Source organism: Coenobita brevimanus, chromosome 65 (genome assembly GCF_032717465.1).
Source record: "Coenobita brevimanus isolate Jiangsu-jjx chromosome 65, ASM3271746v2, whole genome shotgun sequence".
NCBI lineage: Eukaryota > Metazoa > Arthropoda > Malacostraca > Decapoda > Coenobitidae > Coenobita > Coenobita brevimanus.
Window position 1 is genome coordinate 3846039 of NC_137018.1, and position 23784 is coordinate 3869822.

The window sequence follows — 23784 nt, forward strand, 5'->3', positions numbered from 1 at the left end:
TGAAGACCTTGCGAGATGTCCACGATCTACCAAAATGAAACGTGTGTGTGTGTGTGTGTGTGTGTGTGTGTGTGTGTGTGTGTGTGTGGGGGGGGGAGTGTTTGTGTGGGTGAATGAGTGTGTGTGTGTGTGTGTGTGTGTGTGTGTGTGTGTGTGTGTGTGTGTGTGTGTGTCTGCTTGTGTGTTTGTTTATGTGGATGTGTTTATGTGTTTGTGTGTGTTTGTGTGAAATCATGACAGAAAATCAGGCATGCATCTTATGACTACAGAACTATATAAGAACAGTACACGAATACTAGAAATTTATCCTAGGTCTTAGAGGATCATGGCCCCAGTTCATCATCTCCCCTCTACCCACTTCCTAGACTGGGGAAAACATGAGTAAGATGTGAAAGGGAAAAATTTAAGGGGAAGGAGGAAGAAACAATCATCATGAGTGAAAATATCTGTGGCAAAGACGTTGAAATGACGAATGGTGAAGAGAGAATTTTGAGAAGGAAATAGAGACGACGAGTAGAGGTAAGGAGGATAGTGAGTGAATAAATGAAGAGAGGAAAAAGAATGTGAAAGCGAAGTGGAAGGTAGACGATTCTGAGAGGAATTCAGATGGAGAGATGTGTCTGTGGCAAAAGTTAAAGGGATAAGACCATGAAAATGAAGATGTTTACAAATATATACTGTTTCTAACTCTTTCACTATTACAGTCCCTATTTATGCCTGATTAGATTTTCATGCCACCTCCATATATCTATGGGGACTGGCTAGATTAAGATGACCCCTTTACTCCGATGACGTATTTAGTGTTTTATTCTTGCCATTATTTAGATTAGGAGACATTTTCTGAACAGAGAGGTCCAACACAGACCCATTTTGCCTATTTGCGTCAAGCGGGCCTCAGTTTACCATAACAAGCCCGAAGATAGCTGGAATGAAATTGGAAAAAAGGGGTAATCGTACCGAAGGGATTAAGAAGGTATGGTTGCTTAGACATAACTACCATCACCGCGCATCACCACCGGGATTAGACAGGTTAGGTTAGGTTAGGACAGGTTAGGTTAGGTTAGAACAGGTTAGGTTAGGTTAGAACAGGTTAGGTTAGATTAGGTTAGGTTAGGTCAGGGAAGGGAAGGGAATGGCAGGGCAGGGCAGGGTAGGGCAGGACAGGGTAGGGCAGGGCAGGTTAGGTTAGGTTAGATTAGATTAGGTTAGGTTAGGTTGCATTAGATAAGCATAGACTCACCTGCCACCACCATATCGCCATTGGGGTTGGTCCAGAAGTTGATGCTTTTAGGGAAGGCCTCGGTGTGGCACTCTATGGTCAGCTCTTGGCCCAGGTATGCGCCCTCTAACTGCTGTGGCACCCAGGCTACAGGGGGGACTGTGCCAGGGGGAGGCGGGGGTGAAGGGGAATTTTTGATTATTAGAGACTTTGTTATAATAATGGAAGTCTCTTAATCTCACTCGAACACACACACACACACACACACACACACACACACACACACACACACACACACACACACACACACACACACACACACACACACACACACACACACACACACACACACACACACACACACACACACACACACACACACACACACACACACACACACACACACAAAGGCTACTTATGCTTACAATAACACTTAAAATTATACGTACACTTGCACTTAAACTAACAATCTCTCTCTCTCTCTCTCTCTCTCTCTCTCTCTCTCTCTCTACATAACCTACATACTCACACTGAACCTTAAGCGTGGTCCTTTTGCTGATGGAGGGGGGGATCCCATTGGAGGCGATGCACAGGTAGGAGCCCATCTGCAGCCTGGACACCTTCTTCATGACCAGCGTCTCACCGTCCACTGTCTTCGCTGAATGGACGACCCCCAAGGTGTCCCCGCCGCCCCCAGTCACATCGCCCACGTCAACACCACCGATGACAGGACTTCGTTGATGTACAGGGCATGATGGCATCCTAACATAGCTCACTATAGCCTAGTTGTTCTTAATGCTCGACTCGTTTACCGTAGGAGGCTCCCAGCGATGAATTTTGAGGCTCTTAGCAAGGTAGTAATTTATTTGTAAGTCTGCTGCAGGAGGCTCTCAACGATGAATTATGAGGCTCTTAGCAAGGCAGTGTTTTATTTATAAGCCTACCAGATGCAGTGCCTAAAGAGTTTCATGCATAATTCACCTTATCATTAGGTAATCTTGCTCAGTAATGATAAGAATTATATAAGCCTGTATTATTTTATTCTTTACTTAATAAATGAGAGACTGGACAAAACTAATTTATTTAGGTTTATCTGTTAAATTCCGGAGGTGCGACTCCCTGAGTGAATATGTTCTGCTGAAACTGTTCCCTTGCAATAATCATCGAAACTTTCGGTATAAATGGTTCATTATTTTTGGCCAATATTTTTATTTCTTCCTTCCCCCAGCGTCGACCCTTAGTTAGATCACCCATGTGAATACCATCAACTACATGAGTACGTTGATGTTAAGGGTATGATGGCACCCTAGCATATCTTAATCTAAACGCTCGGTATTAGTAGCCACGGTCCCCCCCCTCCCCCAAAAAAAAGGCATTGAAAGTGTTAATCAAGATAAGCTATAGCTTTTTGATAGCTAAATAATCCCCCAGTTTAATGAAATCTACTGATATTCTGTACAGCCTAATAAATTATCGGGTTCATACTGATGAAATGGCACATCGATGAACATCAAGACTAACATGTAGACTTAATCTCAACACATCCAGTGACTGGAATATACTGATCTGTACAGTTGATCAAAGAAGTATGGCGTAAGAGGGGTCTGATGATAAACTAATTGACTTATAGCTCGTGATGGTGCATATTATATCAACAGTGTTGGCAAGGAAATGTCAAACAAGTGACAGATAGATAGACAGCTACCCTAGCCTACCTCACCTGCACCACTACATCATCAGACTCTCACTTATCTTTTCTCAGTTTGTCCTGCGTGTCCTGCATCATTATGTCTTACTTTTTTTGTTCTCTTCAGGACATAAACTAAGAAGCACATTCCCTAGTTCCTTTTGTCCATCCAGGGAGGTCTGGCCGTTAATACCCTCACAAATCACCCAGTATCATTTAAACCTTCTTAGCTTACTTGAACTGTTCTGTCTAGCCTTATTCACTTATAATTTACCCCTCTCTCAGCCTGTATATCTTCAGTCTCTTAACTGACCTGCTCTACCACGTCTGTCCTGCCTCAGCCTACTTCATCTCAGCCTGCCTCACCTGTCTTGCACTGCCTACCCTCACCTGTCTTGTTGGTATTGAGCTCTATCTCCTTAATGTCCTGCCTCTCCTATCCTGGTTCACTTGCCCGTTCTCAGCTTGGCTAACCAGTTTCGATTGGTTCTGTCAACTTCACCTATTTTGACGGCATTGAGCACTATCTCCTGGTTGTCCTGCCTTTCTTGTCTTATCTCAGCTTGTCTTAGGCTTTCTTACTAGTCTATTCTGTTCTAGCCTGCCTCAAACATTCTCCCCGGTCCTTCTTACACATCATGTCTCACCTACCCAGGGCACCTCATCTAGTTTCACCTGTCCTGCCGCCCCTGCCCTGCCCTTCCTCACCTGTCTTGTCGGTATCCAGCACTATTTCCTGGTTGTCCTCCCTGCGCCACACGATGCTGGGTGCGGGATGACCCTTGGCTCGGCAGGTCAGGGTCACGTCTTGCCCTTCCCGGATCGTCAGGTCATCCGTGGACTCCTTGTCGATGATGTCCGGCGGCACTGGGGTTGGTGCATCAAGGAACGTTACTTTTCTATTTTGTGTTTTACTAGTTATTTGTGTTGGTTTTCTTGCAAGTTCATGGATTGGAGAGTGTTACTTTGGTATTTTGGTGTACATATCTATTTGTGAGCTTGTTTTGTTAGATGCACGGTTGTACGGAATGGTCAAGTTCGAATCCTGTACTTCACTGGTATATTTGTTTATTTTAGACCATGCATTGTCTTGGTTATTCATTTAAATATTTGTTTTGTTGCCTGGCCATGGGTTGTTAAGGGTCACTTACCTGTCGTGTGTCTTTCTTATTTATATATGTTTGCTGGATGAGCATGAATTGAGGCAGGTGAATTTTCATGTAGATGTTTTAAGACTAATTTCCGATTGCTTTGTTGGGTGAACACGGGTGAAGAAGGGTCACTTCTCCGTCCCGTGTGTTACATATCCGTTTGTATATGTTTCTGATTTGTTGGACGGTTAAGAGTTATGGATATTCATTTCTATATTGTGTGTGTTGCGTATCTGGTCATATTTGTGTTTGTTTTCCTACATGTGCATCGGTTTAGGAGGGTCTCTTCCCTAATCTGTGTCTTAGTTATCAACGTTTGTTCTGCCTGTGTGTGTGTGTGTGTGTGTGTGTGTGTGTTGCATAGTCAAAAACTGGGAAGAATCACATTTTTCTCCTGTGTTATATTCATCTGTTTGTTTATGAAAACTTTTTGGAAGAGACGGGTTGCGGAGTGGTGCATTTCAGGCATATATTTTGTAAATTTCCCAAAATTAGTTTATAAAATCCCTTTGATACATGGGCATAGAATGAGGAAAGTTGCTGTTTAGGTTACTTTATATTTGTCTTTTTATTTACTCTAGTTTGTATCCTGATTTCCTGTTGACTAAAGAGAAGGGGATTACATCATTATCGAGATTTGTTATATCTTAGTCATGTGTTAACTTTGTTCTTTGGAGATGGTTTGAGGTTGTATGCATAGCTCTTTGTTTTATTTCGTTTGTGTACTTACTTATATATTTCACTTACTTGTTTATTTTCTGATTACTCTAACAATTTTTCAAGCATGTACTTAGCTTTTCGTTTCTTATTATTTGTTTACGTGTGCGTACATTCAGCTTTCTTTTTATATAATCATTATTTTGTGTTGAATTAATTTTATATTCATTATACTCCTTCACGCTTTTTCTTTATGCATACATCAACGTGTTTTTTGCTTTATATCAATATTATGTTCCTATTGGCTACGATTTGATGTTATGATCATCTGTTAATATTTAAGGAGCGAAGAAGAACAAAGATTAACCAGATATATAAATAAATAAAAACGATTGAAAGGAGGGTATGAGACAGAGTGACAAAGTACATCAAAGTAGTTAGGTGGTTAATCTAAGACTTGGATGAAAGAAAAGACAACTCAAATGAACTTGGTAATTTCCTTCTCTCTCATCCATAACTCCGACATGTCCTTGGGCAAGCCTCATTCGGTACATTCGTTAGTCTTTCACCTCTCTCTCAACATCCATTGGTACCTAATTGTTTTTTTGTTTTTTCACTGAAACTAACGAAGAGTGGTCAGTTTTAGACTCATTAAATTACTTAAGCGCACTAACAGAATAAATCATCTTCGTAAAGTTTGGTATATACACCGCAGAAATTGAATCATTCCAGACAAGAGTTATTCCAGCTAACTTTATGGTTATGTTTCCCTAGTTTTAAACAGTTTTCACACAAAGCTGAGAAGACGGTTGATTCCCTAATTGTACCTTCATGCTTACCCTCAGCATTGATGTATCCGTGTGTAGATTTCTCGTGATCTATACTAAACATATTTTTCTACGTATTCACAACATTCTGCTTACCTGATGGGATTTAATATTTTCATTTTCTCCAAGCCAAACAATATCGTTCTGTCTTAGTTGGGAAAAAAATCCACTGCAAGTATTCTTCTCCTCACCTACAACATCGACGTATCCTTGTATGGACCTCATGGGATCCGTATTGACCTGACACATGTACCAACCACGGTCCTTCTCCCTCACGTTCTTCAGCTCGAGGTGCCAGGAGCGGTGGTCGTTGTGCAGGAGGGCTATGCGGGGGTTTCTTGTGATCACCTGCTTGTGGATGGTCAGGATGGTCTGTGTGTCCACCTGCACCCACGCCACCTGTTGAAAGAAACATGTGTGTAAGGTTCTGGAGAGGAACGCCCTCCGACTGCAGAAGAAAGACATCGTTAACTAGCAGCCTGCCGGGTTTACGGTTCAAATAAACCTGGGGGCTACTATTGCTACGGCGGTGCTGCGTCTGGGTTATATATTTTGGTCGGTTAATTTTTACCAAATGAATCTGAACCACTCCCAGGACCTGAATAAGCAGTCGTGGCTGCATGAAATTAGACGAGTCTTTTCAATACGGCAAGAATGAGTCTCCTTAGTTACTAGTCAAACGGTTCTTCTAGTCTGCATCTGGCAATCAACTGAGCTAAGAGAGTTTGGATATCTTTATGGATGTAGAAAAAAGGAGCTGTAGAGAACTATTCCCGGTTTATTCTCATTTCCAAAACTAAGCCATATTCCCAACTTGAATGGTGAACCGTGATTAGGGGGTATGGGGTTGAAAGTGACATAAAAGGCCAAGTATATAGGAGCGAAATAAGGACAAACCGTAGATTTACGTTTCTTGCAGTAAAGTCATCCAATGGGAGATCATTGCCTGGAAACTTTAAATGTATAATTCATATATATTTTGCTGGAAAACTAGGCAAGTGTATGATAATTCTGGGTAAGATGTATACAAGTACATTCTTCATCAGGCAGCTGGAAGACCATGCATAAATAACACATCTCTAATTTTTCATTTCGATGCGATAATTTTTGGTGGTATCCTACAAAATTTTGGAGGTTCTGATAGAAAAAAATTGACATACGAGTATATAAAAACAAAGAGGGGTATACCAGTAAACTCTTATCGCCTACAAAAAAAAATAAAAAAAAAACTAATTATCACTTCTCTGCTGGAAATACAAAAACATGTTAAACCATTCTTAATGGTTTTATACTACTAAACCCTTAACCTCTTGCAAAACAAACGATTGAGAAGAGCCGATAAGTTTGGTCGGTAAACGAAAACGGTAAGAACCAGTCCCGTATGGCGTTATTTCACACTCAAGTAGTCAGAGAGAGAGAGAGAGAGAGAGAGAGAGAGGGGGGGGGGGAAGAGCTGCAGGTAATATCCGCCTCATTGTACGTCCGTCACCCCTCAGACACCGCCGCCCACCTCTTCTCCCCTTTTATACTTTTCATTTTTTTTTTCCGACTGAGTAGCCAGAACCAATAATGACCATCTCAGGGACCGTATTCTCGTCAGTTTGGGAAACTCTCTTGCACTTTTTCCATTCTATAGTTTTGTTTATTTATTACTCTGGTGGAGGCGCTCACCATCCACTCACTCGATGTAGTACTGTCCCCGGGTGACTGCCCTTTCCTCTCTTCCTTCCTTCCTATTCTGTCTTTACTTCCTTCATTCGTTCCTCTTCCTTCTGCATACGGGATACTTTACACACTCTCTTCTGTCTTTCTTTCCTTCATTCTTTCCTCTTCTGCCTGTGGGTGACTGTACATCGAGTGAGAAGCCAAATGGTTTCCTCTACACCAGGAAACCATTTACTACGCTGGGTGGTAACCATATAACCAAATTATGGCGTCTGGTGGTTTAGTGGGTAATTAAGACGCTCCAATCGGATTAAGCCGGTGAAGGTTTATATACAAGGGGCGGTTGGGGTTTATTGCTCACGTAATGCCATTTCAGGGATGAGCGAGGCTGGTCACACTCACTTTAAATGTCAGGACCAAGTTGCCTAGCCCCGGGTTTCTACGCTCCTCATGGGGCAACACTGGATTAGATGATGATGATGATGTTTTTTTTACCTTAACTTGGCCTAGAGTTTTGTCATTATGCACCTTATTTCACGTAGCTAAAATGACAAAGAGAGACTAGGCTTTAACATCACTTCCTCTTGACTAGCGCCATATAATAGTGTTAATCTGTTGTTACAAGTTTGCATTCAACATGGAAGGATGATTACTTTAGGCCAAGTTAAAGTAAATGAAGTATAGTTTATGTCTGTGTATGTCATGTTGATCCCTTCAGCCAGAGAATGTCTTTGTCACTTCCTTCTTGCCACCATCAGACGATTTGAGGCTCTCCCAATAATGAATTAATGAAGTATATACAAATCCAGTCCCTTTCAACAGTCTTAACCGACAAATAATCGTCCTGAGGGAGCAAGAATAAGCAAATAAAATACATCGCCATCGTGGAAAAGATTGCATATTTCTGTTTTATTTGTGCAATCTACGTGGCAATCAGAAAGACGTATACAACATCCAGGAGACAAATGAGGCACAGTATGAAAATTTAATTGAGGACGATGGACTACAAAACCTAATAAACTAACCATATGTAACCCGCGGAGAGTACATAGATAGATAGATAGATAGATACATAGGTTGATGTATGGAGAGACAAATGTAGATAGATATAGATACAGATATATAAATTACCACATTCTACATAATAATAACCGCCTGGAATGGTACTCATCTGGGACAAGGTACGCAGAGCAATCCGTACAGTGTGTTTAAGTGAACCTCAGGAGAAATTCTATGCCGGTCAGTCTCCTTATTTTTGAGCCGATTTGAACCTCTCTGAACTCTTACTAACTGAGAGCTAAACTGTATCTTTTTGTTTTGCCATACTTCCCTAAAAATATTATCTTCTCTTCCTTAAGCATTTAGGAACTTTCTTGCACATTTTAGCCATGGTTGTCCTGTTATTTTTCCATATACGTTGGACAGAAGAGCAGGCAGCCAACCACCCATCCATACATACATGCATACCTACTTGCATACTTATAGACATACATCCATTCATTCATTCATTCCTTCATACACACATTCTGACAGACGTAGAGAGTCGAGGATGCAAATACCATCACTTGGTAATTTTGACATTCCCCCAAGCCTCATTTTCTTCCTCTGCTCAAGCTTTAGTTTTCACTTTTTTATCATCAACATTATTTACTCATACAGATTTCAGGAATGCACTGATTAGGCAGAATCTGAGTTAGGACCGAGACTTAAGATTTCTTTATTTTTTTTAATATCACACAGAGTACCGATATTAGATAGCTTTTACTGAATAAGCAGTTGGAATTGGTTTAGGTTAGCCCACGGTATATCCGATCAAGGTAAAAGAAAATGAACACGATTTTTTACCTCAAAGGATGCAGTTTGCAAAAGCAGTCGTCACAAGCCCAAAGGTAATTAGCACAAGGACATTTACAATAGCAATAAGACGTACCCAATTTACTCTTTCAGTTCAGTGACACCTTTATTTATTTTTTTATTTTTTTTCCTCCAGACAGTTTTTTTTTTGTGTGTGTGTGTGTGTAAGAGTGACTGTTAGATCTAGAGAGGTTAGCTAGATCCATCATTAACTTCATCATTATAGCTCTTTCTAAGTTTAACATAACCGTTTGACAACAGCAAGGACAAAACAGATATGATGATGGAGTTGATGAGGTGTATATTTCTTTAATTCGAAGACTTATTTAGGGAAACACCAGTGCTCGTATTCTCGTTACTTAAAAAGGCTCCCTAGCGCCTCTTCCTTGGCTAGTTATTTTTCGATATGCCTGGTTAATATCCGTTTGTGAGTTTTTCATGTAAATTATGGTGATATTAGACGAATTTAAGCAATACAAAGGACAATAAAGTGTAATAAGCAACCTAAATCGATAAAGAAAAGGTGTTAGGGCCTTACGAGACAATAATAAGGGCCCAAGTGTAGAACAGGGGCTCAGTTTATATGACCATTCTCCATGCAAACTGTCACAGTCAACTCGTGTACTTTTATCAAAATATGTTTGTTGGATGTGTTGTCCCTCGACCATGATGCATCTGTGTATTCTGGTCTGGAACCCACTCTGAATAACAGGATAATCAACTGGATATTAGGGTAAAGAAAGAAATGGTGAATGGCCATATAGCCCCACTTCAAACCTGGCATATATTAGAGTTCCATCTACGCAGTACAGAATCTACTGTAGGTGAATGTTTGTTGCTGCTGCTGCTGCTGATGATGATGATGACACTGATGAAAGTCAGGTTGAAAATAATGTACACAAAAGAGCCTAAGCAGCTAAGTGAGAGGAGGTTATTATCAGATATGGCAATAAATGAGTAATTACGTTATATCGATGCAGTTGAAGAAGCATTTCATATATGTAGCAGTGCATACATTAAACGCAGACATATTCGTTCATTAATTAATAAGGTTATAAATCAAAGGCGATGAATAACCTTTTGAGTATTCGGAAAGGTATAACGTAGTAGAAATGTAATTATTAGCGTCCTTTGATATCTAATGGGAAAAAGATGATTATTGTTGACCGTTTATTATTTTTTTCAGACTCTGGAACTTTCGATGAGTAAAAGGTTCCGAGACTAGGCTATAATAATCCAGATCATTTAAGCCTTAGGAGACCATTCAATGAGCCTGTCAGCGTTTGCATGACAGAGAAGCCTCCAAACCACAACCCGTTAATGCATGACCGTCCCCCACCCAAGATATCGTTCGGTATACCAGTGAGGTACGATTTTTAATATAATTTGACAAAGGTTTTATGGTCGGAAAGCTTGTATGTAAATAGGACAATCCAGAAAAAAAATCAAAATAATTTAATTGTACACCCAAGCTAGGAATGTTGGTGAATTATTTTTGCGGTAGATTTTGTATTCATCATTTATCCATCTCATTCTGTGTCATGGAAGAGCAAAGTGAAGTGGGGGCAAGAGGTACGGAGCGTGTATTTCGCTATTTGCATTCGGCTGTTAACATTTCCCGTCTCGAGTTTTTGGATTATTAAATTCATCAAGTTTCTCGTGGAAGAAGCGGCCGTCTGTCTTACTCTCGCAGCATAAGTATTTTTTTTTTTTTATGTGGCGTTGGGAGGACGCTATCTAAAATGAACCCAGTCTTCCCAGATTGCCGTGAAAGAAACTGGACGATACAGCTCAGCATTCAGACTGTGTAGCCACTGACCAAGATAAATACACTCGCCAGCCCCCGCCATTGCATAAGTCATGAAGCCGTATATGTGTCAGCGTAAAAGGGAGATGGAGAGCCGGAGGAATGGTAAAATTCTGTGTACAGCTACAGGCGACTCATAAAAATATCCATAACACGGCTGGAGCGACGCCAAGACTCGTGTGAGACTGAGGGGAGGGTGTGGCGGAGGCTTGTGTAGTCTCGCCCACCAGAACCACTTACACATTGCGCTATTAGTGTCGTGGACCCCATGTTTTGAGATGACAGTTGCTGTGTTGTTGCAGAAATTCAGCTTCGTTACAGATACATGGGTTCAAGAGAGCTAGCTAACCCCATAAACAAAATGCTGTGTTTTTTATTTCATTCCTACTTCTGTCAAACGATTTTACTTAGTCCATAAAAGACTCATTTGAAGCAAACGGGTCAGTTGTCAAGATAGTCGATATTAAGTATTAAAGCCCATGAACCTGGGGAGGTCTTTGTCATTTTGATTTTGTGATTTTATTCATTTTACAAGATCTCTCTGGGCTATAGTGACTGATTATTATTTGAGCATAAATGACTTCTGAGGAAAGCAAAACAGTAACAATTGTAATAGTATGTAAATTACGATATGATATGCATGCGATGTTCCATTTTTTAAAATATTCTCGTGTGAGTGCAGAAAAGATAATCATGTAAGAGAAGAAAATACTCTGCTATATAACGAAGCCCGATAGAAAAAAAAACTACTAACTCTTCCACAGCAAGAAGTCTCTTTTAAGCTGATGATCATCGTCTGGTGATAAAAAGGGTAAAATTATAAGACGTCTCTCTACACAACAGATAAAATAAGAAGTGTATGACATGAAGAAAATATTTTGCCCTTTAGTTTAACGGGACAGTCATTCGTGCGTGTCAACTTAATACATTCTCTGACAGAGCTATCGGGTACAAAAGGTCTAATGTGTCACGTCTAACTCTCGCTTTCCTTCCCTACTGTGCTTCTCAGCCCATTGATGTTGCTGTTTGATATGATGCGTCGTGAAGGAAAGTGACGGACGTGCCCTGTGTGTGAAACAGACGTAGTGAAGTAGTTGGCGAATATCTGTCCCAGGCTGTTTACTAGCTACCATGTCCATTTGGGGTCATATTATATCACGCGGGGGTTGCGGCAGCCAAGAAGGACGCCATGAGGGAGGACATCAAAGCCACCAGTAAGGATATGTATGTGCCTCGTAAAAAGCGTAGCCGTACGGTATTAAGGCAGATGCTTAATGCGAGTACTCTTAAGGGGGACGAGATACAGCGAAGAAAGATGTCCTCGTGTCTTTAAGCTCACTTTATTTGCCAGTAAGGGTCTGTGATGTGGAAACTAGAATATCATTATCAACAGAATTTCTTTTGTTTCATTGCTGACGACTTTTTTTTTATTTTAATAAGTCCGGCTGTGAAGACGTTAGGGCAACTCTCCACTGACCCCATTTTTAGGTCAACATGTTTTATTTTAACACACTCAGGCTCCCGTGGCGTAGCACAATGAAATCATGTGGTGGTAGCCCTAATCCAGTTCTATATCAGATTCTTTCGTAGAGACACCTTATTTTATTCAACTTCTGAAAGGCCATTAGCACTCATGGACATAATGTAAATAGTTTTATAATGTCCGGGACGGCAGAGAAGGTAGTTCCCCGTGCCAGAAGTCGCTGGCTTTGTTTACAAGTGTCTGTATTATGAGAAATGATAGTTCCGGCGATGGAAATTTGTTGCTCTATTATCCCAGTCAGTATGGCAGTATAAGGAAATTAATACCAAGTTGAATCTGGTAATAAAACTGTGAATCCTTATACTAATTCGTCAAACTGTAAATTATTATGCAACAGAGATTGGAAAGTGACTCACCAAAAAGAAATAAAACAGGCAGCCGACGATATTCAAAAGATATTGTATAGCGATGTAATACTGTTGCACTTGAGGGAGGGACTGATGTTACTGTGTAAGGTTCAATATTTTGGTGGTCGAGTGTGTGAGGTGGGAGAGTTTAAGTGCATGCATAATTTGAAGAAGACACAGTGTCACCAGCCGACCATGATTCTCATTGATAATTATTCGGGTTTTATCTCTTCATTTCGGTGACATACTTTCTGTCTATTCTTGCTGCAGCCAGAAGAATTACACAACTTATGACAAACCCCTAGTAGAGAAATAACAAACTAATGTAAAAGCCTCTCCAAAGCTGAATGAAATTGTCTTGGGATGGGACGAATAAGATGAAAAACACGTCATTGGAGTAAAAGGATTAAAAAGCGCATAATAATATCGGTAAAACAAAGTTCAGGCAAGGACTGCAAATACGTACTTTTTCATTCCGTCGTATTACTAGAAACGTTCGTTATTTACAAACTGCGATTTTGTGTACTGTTTTCAGTCTATGAGGAATATCGAGAACTAAAGTACTTTCTTAGTAACAGAGACAGCATTAAGTTGTTACTGATAAAGCCTTAAATTACAGAAATAAATAAGGCAAATTACAAAAATGACGTGCCGTTGAAAAAAATATATAATTGGTTTGGATTTCATTTTAAAATACTGGGCCATGTGGAAGGATCCTGTTCCGGCTCTAGCGAGACGCTGTCTGCCACAAGAAGACGGCTGCTTGCTTGTTGTCGATAGGTCTGCTCTACCAGACGGATCTTGGCAAAACAACAAATAACAGTCCTAGGTGCAAATTTTTCAGCTACTGCTTTGTAAATACTTTGCCTCGATAACATCATATAATAATTCAGCCGTATGTAATAACAAAAAATAATTAGGAAGCAAAACATCATCCTGAATAGTACATACAGCTAGACTCAGTTTTTTTTTTATCGAGGCGAAGATGCACTTGACATATTGGTGATTATTGGCTGAATGCAACATTACTTTATAATCTAGCATTATTAACTGACAACAAATATCTGAGGGGGAAATTTGGGTTAGTAAATATTTTTTGGACATGTTGCATTCAGCCAATCATCATCAACCTGTCAAGTGCATCTTCGCCTCAATAAAAAAAAAACGAAGTAGACAAACCAAGCATCTGAAGAGCCATCATTCAAGTCCATTTTTTTCGAGCTTCTGGATAGCGATACATGTTTGCTGATATTTCATTTGTTAGACTCAACAACACGTGAAATAGCATCACTCAGATCCACAGCCATCGAAGCTAATGATAGAGAAAATTTTTGATGCGCTTACGCTTCTGAGGGATACAAGAAAAGGTTAGAATGTTGATGATGATGATTATTAATACAGCAATGATGATGACTGTGACGAATGAGCGATTATGTGTGTAACGAGAGGAAGAAGTTGACGAAAGATTTCCAAGACACGATAAGAACTCCGGCGGGTCTGTGATATTTATTTACATGGATCTTGATTTATATGATAATTTCTTGCTATATACCCGCCTTGTGCTGCACTCTGCTATATGTGAAAGAAAAGTTTTTGCTCCTGAAATATAACTTGATGATGGTAATTATGATTTCATCTCTCTCTCTCTCTCTCTCTCTCACACACACACACACACACACACACACACACACACACACACACACACACACACACACACACACACACACACACACACACACACACACACACACACACACACACACACACACGGATATACAACACATACATCACAATCGTTAAAGCCTAAACACGGGGTGGCCCCAAGTTTGACCTACACTCAAGTACCCTATCAATAAACCCATTCTTTCAATAGGTATGCATATTCCATCTCTTTGAATAATCACAGCCCCGTGAAACAAGACACATCTCACTTGTTAGGCTTTCTCCATTTCCATATAGAGCCTGGTACACAAAAATTCGAAGCATTTTTAGTGTGTATCTAAGGGGAACGAAAGCAGACAATCCAATATTTCCCCAGTTCGGTGTAGGGAAGTTATTCTGTGCTCACTTAGTCCAGTATGTAGTTTGTGAAGATATTTTATTGGGACAAAAAGACACGCACATTTCCCTCTGTAAAGTGTAAGTGTTAGATTGTCAGCTTAATTCTCTTGGTCGCAATACACCATCAAAACACCTCCAGTCATCTCTAAGGACGTGCGGAACCATTTTTTAGCCCTTATAGATCTACTTCAGGTAATATCCACAAGTGAGATGACGCAAGGGGGTGAATCGATAGCCTAGGGGTAATAACTAAGTCCGTCGAGAACCACTTGATGTAATAACCACAAGTGGGAAGACACAAGTGGGTGAACTGATAGGCTAGGGTGTCTATGTACGTAAAGAACCCCTTGATGTAATATCCACAAGTGAAATGACACAGTTAGGCGAATCGATAGGCTAGGGGGAATATCTAAGTCCGTAGTGAACCCCTTGATGTAATATCCACAAGTGAGATGACGCAAGGGGGCGAATCGATAGCGGCCTCAGCAACTAAAACACAAGCAGACTGGGCCTTGGCAGAGTTAATTTCCGCCCAGCCTCTTCCCATCGACAGAGGCGCAGTGTGAGGTCGCGAGGGTTATTGGTCTTATCTATAACTTTGTCTATCTGTATGTCTGTCTGTTTATCTATCTATCTATCTATCTATCCATCTGTCTATCATTCTATATGGCTGTCTCTCATTACCTACCATTCTATTGTCAGACGCCGAATGATGTGAGGCGTCCCCTGGTCTCTCTCTCTCTCTCTCTCTCTCTCTCTCTCTCTCTCTCCTAGTCAGTCTCTCAGTTTTCTATACATCTATCTGTTGCCCGACGCAGCATCCCGTGAAGCATTGCCTTAAGAAAATTATATCCACGCATTTCTGTCCCTACTCATTAACAACGATCAAGACACTCTTCCTCCAATTATACACACTTCTAGTTTCTCTATTTCTCTCTCCACTCTCCCACACTCGCTTTGGCAGTCTCGCATTCATTTATCTGTCTCTCTTTTAGTCTGTTTGTCAAGCAGTGTCTCTGTCTACGGTATATCTATGTGTCTGACTGTCTACCTATCTATCTATCTATCGGTCTGTCTGTTTATATATCTATTTCTTTCTGTGTTTGTTTATCGATTTATATATGTCTATCTCCTGACGCTGCATCCTGTGAGGGGTGGTCCACTCAATAAGATATCCATGTTTATCTACCCTTGCTTGGTAACGACCCTTTTTCCCACGACACGCCATCCTCCCTCACAGAGTTTCCCATCCTAGCTTTCTACCCCTTACTCGAGCGTCCTCTCATCTTCCATTTCTTGCTCTAAATCATTGGCCTCACGACGCCTCCTGTGAATGGCTACCTGGACAAGATTACGAAGTTCACGTACGATTATTTCTCACATCATCAAAGTACATACTCTTTTTTTTCATTATTTCTCCCTTTAGGCAGGATCATATGTAGGTAAGTGGCTTTAGTAGGTAGGTATGTAGGTAGGTGGAAATTGGAAGGATGGATACTTGACAGGTAGACAGAAATAAAAATATATTTACAAGAAGACAGATAGGTGTTACAGAGAGACACAGACACACTCCCTTACCTTGTATCCTTTGAGCTGCTCCACAGTACAGGGAAGTAAGGCATCTCGACCCACTGTGACTGTCACGTTGGGCACCTCCTCCACAAATTTGGGTAACTCGTCTTCGCTCACGGCTGAAATGGAAAGATGGTGCATGATTAGAGAGAGAGAGAGAATATTACACATGAAGTACAGAGATCTTACTGTTTTTACTTGGTGGTCCAGCCGTATATTGGCTATAAAACTTACTCTCTGATACCATAAACACAAGACTAGAATAGAAAAACAGACCAGTCTCTCTGATAATAAAAGGGGTCAAGGGGAAATAGTGTGGAGAGTATACAGAGACCTAGATTAAAGATGGAGGAGAGTTTGAAAAGAGAGGCTCAAGTATTCTGGTTGTTAAAAAGAGTGGGTTGGGTAGAGGAGATGCAAGGTGTGATAGGAGTATTGCCGGAATTGAGAGAAGGGGGAGATTCCTATTTGGTACATATCTTGGACACCGAAGGCTGAGAATGAGAAGGGGTTGAGGAGGAGGGAGGGGAGGTTGGCTACGATAAAGGAGTTTCATAACATAACTGTGCGGCAGACTCTAAAGAATTCTCGAAAATTCTGATAAAACCGAAAGGAAGTGTCATAAAAATATACAGTTTAATTTGCTTTCTGTGACAGCTATAGTCCTTCAGGAGAAAGGTGGGGACCTGGGAGGTGTCTAGCTAAACACACACACACACACACACACACACACACACACACACACACACACACACACACACACACACACACACACACACACACACACACACACACACACACACACACACACACACACGCACGCACGCGCACACACACACACACACACACACACACACACACACACACACACACACACACACACACACACACACACACACACACACACACACACACACACACACACACACACAATACATAACTCTATCTGACTCGCACATACAAAAAGGCCTACTATTATAGTTGCTTTAAACAATTTTCTCTTCCACCTACACGTTCACGCCAACACACACACACACACACACACACACACACACACACACACACACACACACACACACACACACACACACACACACACACACACAGACCCATCCTTACCCATGCAGGGGGGGCGTAGAATTAAGACAAGGATCAGCTGACAAACGCGAAGGGCAATATATGTCCAATTCCTTATAATGGAAATATTCTTAAGTGATTGGCAGGGATCCAAACCCATACGATGCTGGCGGGGAGAGGGGAGAAGGGGGCTTATGTGAGAGAGAGAGAGAGAGAGAGAGAGAGAGAGAGGGGGGGGAGGGGGGAGTTACCAACTTATATAGATACATCTGCCTTACGGTGCTCTCTAGGTAATTCAGTCTAAATACAGACATATACTTTCTACAGATATGTAATAACAGATTAGCATACCAGTGAGAGAGAGAGAGAGAGAGAGAGAGAGAGTCGTAGAGAACGGTAGAGAGGAGACAAGAGGGGAAAGGGTAAAGGAAGAGAGGATGAGACAGGTGTAGCTGAAGGAAAAGAGTGTGAGGAGAGAGAGAGAGAGAGAGAGAGAGAGAGAGAGAGAGAGAGAGAGAAATGGGTTGAGTTTACGTAAGAGTAGAGAATGAAGAGTAAAGAAAATGAATGCCTGTGAATAATAGGTGTGGAAGAAAAGTGAAAAAAGCAGAAGAGTGATGGACAATTTATGAATGTGAAAAGAATAAATATATAAGGGAAGGAGAAATGTTAGCCTCAACAAAATGGTAAAAAAAGCAATGAATAATAACTGATATGAAGTGGATGAAAAAGGTAGGTGTTGTAGAGGGGAAGGAAATTTTGAAAGGGAGAGAGAGAGAGGGACATGTGCGAAAAGAACACGATGTCTGGGGAAAGAGGAGGAAAAAGCGAGAAAGGGTGAGGTGGGGGAGATCAGTGACTGAGGAAATACAGAAAAAAAAAATAATTAATAAGATATACGAGTATGTTAGAATAAGCGACTTGATATATAAGAAGTGTGTGAGGCAAGACTGAGAAAAACACTCCTTGTGGTGAACCTCTTGTTTAAGTTAAAAGAACTGAAAAGTTATGAAATTAATGGCTGTATGAGGGTGGATGAATGGATGGATGGATGAATGGCTGAGTGAATGACAGTGGGTGAATGAATAAGAAAGGAGAAAGAAGTAATGGTGATGGAATGAGTGAATGGCAGTAAATAATGGTCTACAAAGTAAGTGGATAACAGCTGGTAATATGGAGAAGTTAAGCTTAGGAAGAGAAAAAAGAAGAACGTGAGCAATCAGTGTTTTATTAAGCTGAGGGGAAGAGAAAAGAGGGTGAAGAAACAATGGTCGTACTAAGCTGAAGAAGAGAAAGAGAACAAAAGTGAGGAATCAATGTCCTATTAAGCTGAGGAAGAGAAAAGGAAGAAGGTAAGGAAACAATGTCCTAAAACCAATCCCCTTATGATCCGTTCTCTATATTGCCTTTTTGTGTCAAGACCCAATATACCAAGGAAATACGAGTCAGGGCTGTGAGGAAGAAGCTGAAAGGGGAAAGTACGAAGAAAACGGGGAGTGACGAGAAAGAGGAGTGTGAAAGAAATATCAGACATATTTTTTTCCTTATTATTTTGCCTGTGTGCATCCGCCTTTGGGCCAGAAATATTTCCTTGTACTAACCAAATGCTTTATTCATCTTTACACGTCACCACTTTAGCACTGACATGGGAGAGTGTTTACCTAGATACTGAACATAAAAGCTGTCTCATTCAGAACTGACGTGATGGTATTTACAAGTTTTTTTTTTTTTTTTTTTTTTTTTAACGTTTGTGCATCTTGTGGCAGAGCAGTGAAACAAAATTCCTATCCCTGACTCAGGATCAAACCCACGCTCATGTGAGGGTAATGGTGAGTGAAGGAGTTAAAAAAGCAAAGGAAAGAGATGGATAAAAAGAAAGTAAAAGAAAGTCAGTAAAACACACACACACACACACACACACACACACACACACACACACACACACACACACACACACACACACACACACACACACACACACACACACACACACACACACACACACACACACACACACACACACACACACACGCTGATTAGGGACATAATTAAAAGATACGACAAATAGCGATGAGGAAAGGTGATCAAATAACTGATAACATTTAACTATACAAGGACAGAGGCAAAAAATGGCCGAAGTTTACTTGAAACTGTAGAGGCATGCGATCATAATTTACGTAGTTATTCATCGACAAACACACTAATCCAAGAGTTTACCCACAGTGATTGAGACAAAATTGGCTTCAATCCTTTCCTAAAAAAATCATCTCCACTCCCTTTCGCCCATCCATCCACAACAGAAGATAATATTTTGTTAAGGAGAAACTTCATGGATAAACTAATGAATGAGAAAGACGCGATTAAAGAACAGCAGAAAAATGAAGGAAATATACCGATGACTTGGGTAATAATCAGCCAAGAATTGGGATGGTATATAAAATGGATTTTTTTTTTTTTAGGAGAAATAAAATAAAATAATAAAAACAATACAATATTATTCCCTGTAAATGGCTGGTGAAGAGGTTTGGAAGTGGATGGGGTTGAAAGCAAGGGATGGAGAGCTGTTGGAACGGTATGGGAGAAGGGCTGTTGAGAACCGGAGGAGGGGATGGAAATAGGGGGATTGGGAAGAAGGTAAGGGCGTGAGGAATGGAAGGATAAAAGAAATGGTAGGGTGCCAAGAAGAGAGAGAGATTGTCAGGAAAGGACGGTGTGAAACGGGAAGTTGGGAGAAAAGAAGGGATTTAGGAATGAGAGATAGACATGAAGGGCAAGCTAAGAGGAAAGGGATGATGAAAGAGACAATGATGAGAAAGGAGAGTAATCAGAAAAAGATGATCCCGAGAAAGAGGAAGCGTAAGAGAGTGTGAAGAAGACAAATAGAATGAGAGAACTGCTAGGACAACTATAGGATGAGAGAAAACTGAAGGGAAGGCAAAATAAAAAGATAAGACTTATGAGGAGGTATGAGGTCTTACGAGAATTGATAAGCAACGAAGATGTGTGAGGAAGTTAAAGTGTGTGGGAGGATAGTATGAAAAAAAAAGTGATGAAGAAAGAAGCTGTGTGAGACAGAGGAAAGTGTGCGGATTTGAAGTGTGCAAAATGAGAGGGTAAGTAATGACTGTGTGTTTAAAAAGGAAGATTGGGTGTAGAAAAAACAAATAAAAGGAGGATATGCAGGAAAAAAAAATGTAAGGGTAAAAAGTGAAGACGAATGATAAGAAGAGAGGGTGTGGAAGAAAATTGAAAGTAAAGAAGATTAGTGTGAGGGAAATTTGAAAGTAGAGTTGCTTTAAGAAATTGGTAATGAATGATTGTGTGTGTGTGTGTGTGTGTGTGTGTGTGTGTGTGTGTGTGTGTGTGTGTGTGTGTGTGTGTGTGTGTGTCTGACAACGAAAGTGTGAAGAAGAATGTTGAGAGAGCGTATGAGTATGTGAGAAGAGTTTATGATTTTAGTACGTATGAGTGAAAGAGTGAGAAGAGCTTGTTTTAAAGGATAGTGTGAAGAAGAATGATATGGAGAGGGTGTGCGAGAAAGGTGAAAGAGTGTGACGAAGGAGAGGGTGTGAGAAAAGGGGAGACGAACGAGTAGGGTGGAGAGGATGAAGGGAGAGTCTGGTTAAGGTAAAGAAACTGTAGAGGAGAGGAGGAGGTTTATGGTTCTTAAGTAACTAGCGAGCTTCTAAGCAGATTGGATTAAGCTGTTCAGTATGGCATAGTAAGCGGTTCACTTGTCAAAATGAATAATTATGATTTTTTTCTTTGGAATTTCTCCAACCCTCCAACTCAAAAGCAATCTCATTTTATTTTGTTTCAGGTAATGCCACATTATTATTTGCCACTCGTGAGATCCAGTTTGTTGTGAAGGGGTTAATGAAGGCAGTACATCTGCCGCCTCCAGTTCGAAAGGTCTCTCTTTATTTAAATCATGAAGTGTTTGAGTTGAAGTATTAAATCTCTAATTCATGTATGCTTGTATAGTAATTCTCTTTATTTTTTGCTACGACAGACGATTTTACTCAGCAAAGGGAAGGAGCTTTTCCATACTTAAGGAGTAATTCAGAGGCTATCGATCTGAGAAAGGCTCACTCTGTCCCTCACTTGGCTGCTATATGGCTACACTCTGGAGGGCCGAGATAGCGAGAGAGGCGGCGGACTGTTCGCTCCCAGTTATGTTTCACACTTTGCAACTTTAATCAATCCCCTCTCCTTCCCTCCCTCCCTCAGTTCCCATTCCCATATATTCCAAGTTCGGGAAACTCAGAGTAACTATTCCAGGAATGACCTCGAGGACGCAGTGGGGATGAGGCTGTTATGATCTTAAGGCAACATTATGTACGTCTGCCACTTCCTGCTCCCCATCTTGGAGAGAGAGGCAACTATTTCGGGAATGGAGGCGGGAGATCTTGGCAGATATTCCAGCATTCCCGGCCCCACCGACGCCTTGCTGTCTGTCTGTGGATCCTCTCTTTCACACACTGCTATGGCACCCTTCCCTACCTTGTCTCACATTACTCAAACCATCATCGTCGTCATCATCATCATTGTTATCATCATCACTACGTCCACCAGCTTTCCCGTCCCCACAGCTGAGTTGCTGTATATCTTTTGGTCAGCTGTCACATGTAGCTGTGGCCTCATTCCCTACCTGACACCATTTGCAACAGATCATCATCATCATCATCATCATCATCATCATCATCATCATCATCATCATCATATCATCATCATCATCATCATAGTCGTTTAGGGGTGAGTCCTTTTGGGATCCAAAAACATGAAGAGGAAAGTATAAAACGAGAACTACCATCACAGACCTTTGAAGTAGCTCGTTACTCATATACTGTATCGATACCTTAGTCATCACAACGAACATTATGCTGTCTGTCTGTGGATTTTCAGTCGCAGACAGTATCCCCTGAATTATATGATCAGACTTATAACATAACCATATGCTCACTGGATTGTTTGCTCTGCGTTTTTCTTATGCCGTATATGTGTTTCATCAGACCCATGCTGAAGAGAGATGTCATCCCGTACTGGCACTGACATAACAAAAGTCCCTCTGCTCAATCCCTATCTCTTAAAAGGAGTAGGATGGTGGGCTGCTGAAGAATGGCAACTTCAGCCTGTAAGCCGTTGGGTTCACGATAAGGGGAGCATATGGTTTCAACAGCAAAAGCAACATCAAACAAGCAACAATCAAGCAACAAAGTGAAATGCTGTACTGGTCAGTTGGACAGTGTGGGGTGTCTACGACATAATTAACGTCTTCATAGTCTTCAATCATTCTTAGTACCTCGAAATGAACCGGAGAGACTTCTCAAACTGGAGGGATTAAATAAAGCTTCATTAACTTCATCGCAACTGGATATTATTTTTAAGATTTTCAAAAATCTGACGGTGGGGAGAATAAAATATATAAATAATTTAGAACTTTATAAACTCATTGAACAGCGTGAACAGGGAGCGCTGATATCATGAGCAGCTTAACATTCCAAGCACCATAAAACTGATTTTATTTTATTGTTGCTACTAGAAACGACTTCATTCACCTTACGAAAATCTCTTGTACTGAAATAAACAGTTGAAGATGTTTCTCCCTCTTTCACTAGATGTTTTTCTATTAAGTTGTACGAAATTATCTGACGGTAACAAGATTTAATACACAAAAATTCATGCAACTAAAGGAAGTAAACTTATTTCTATTCTGTGGTTTCTCTCGCTGCCTCTCATCTCTTCATCCTATATATAACTTGAGTCTTTACTACCTGTGTGAAGGTGTACAGGGTGGTATCGATTTGTTATTATTGCTTTCTCCTCCTCCTATACTCAGAGGTTCGCTTTGTCAGTGATTTTGCATGGTACCTTCCGACTACTGTGCTCTGTGGTTCGCCTCACCTGATATCGCATAGTTCTTTCCCTCCGTTTGTCTTTGCGTTCTGTGGTTCTCCTCAAGCGATTTCGCAAAGTTCTTTTTTCCTCTTATTCTCTGCTCTTTGGTTCGTCGCATTGTTGTTTCCCCTTTGTCTTTGTGCTATGTGGTCCGCCTCAAGTGCTTTCCATTAGTTCTTTCCCCCTTGTCTTTGTGCTCCTTGGTCCGCCTCATGTGATTTCGCGTAATTCTTTCACCCACGTCTTTGTGCTTTACGGTTCGCCTCATGTGATTTTGCGTAATTTTTTCACCACCGTCTTTGTGTTTTGTGGCTGGCCTCATGTGATTTCGCATAGTCCATTCCCTTTTGCCTTTGTTTCTCTGTGATACGCCTCCTCAGTGTACTTTATGATTCACCTCGTCTGAGATTTTGCATGGG

At 40.9% G+C, this 23784-nt stretch overlaps 1 pseudogene; it reads right to left on the minus strand.

Moving 5' to 3' along the window:
* LOC145404873 (protein CEPU-1-like) overlaps nt 1–23784 on the minus strand; it is a 116907-nt pseudogene that overhangs the window by 18543 nt on the left and 74580 nt on the right.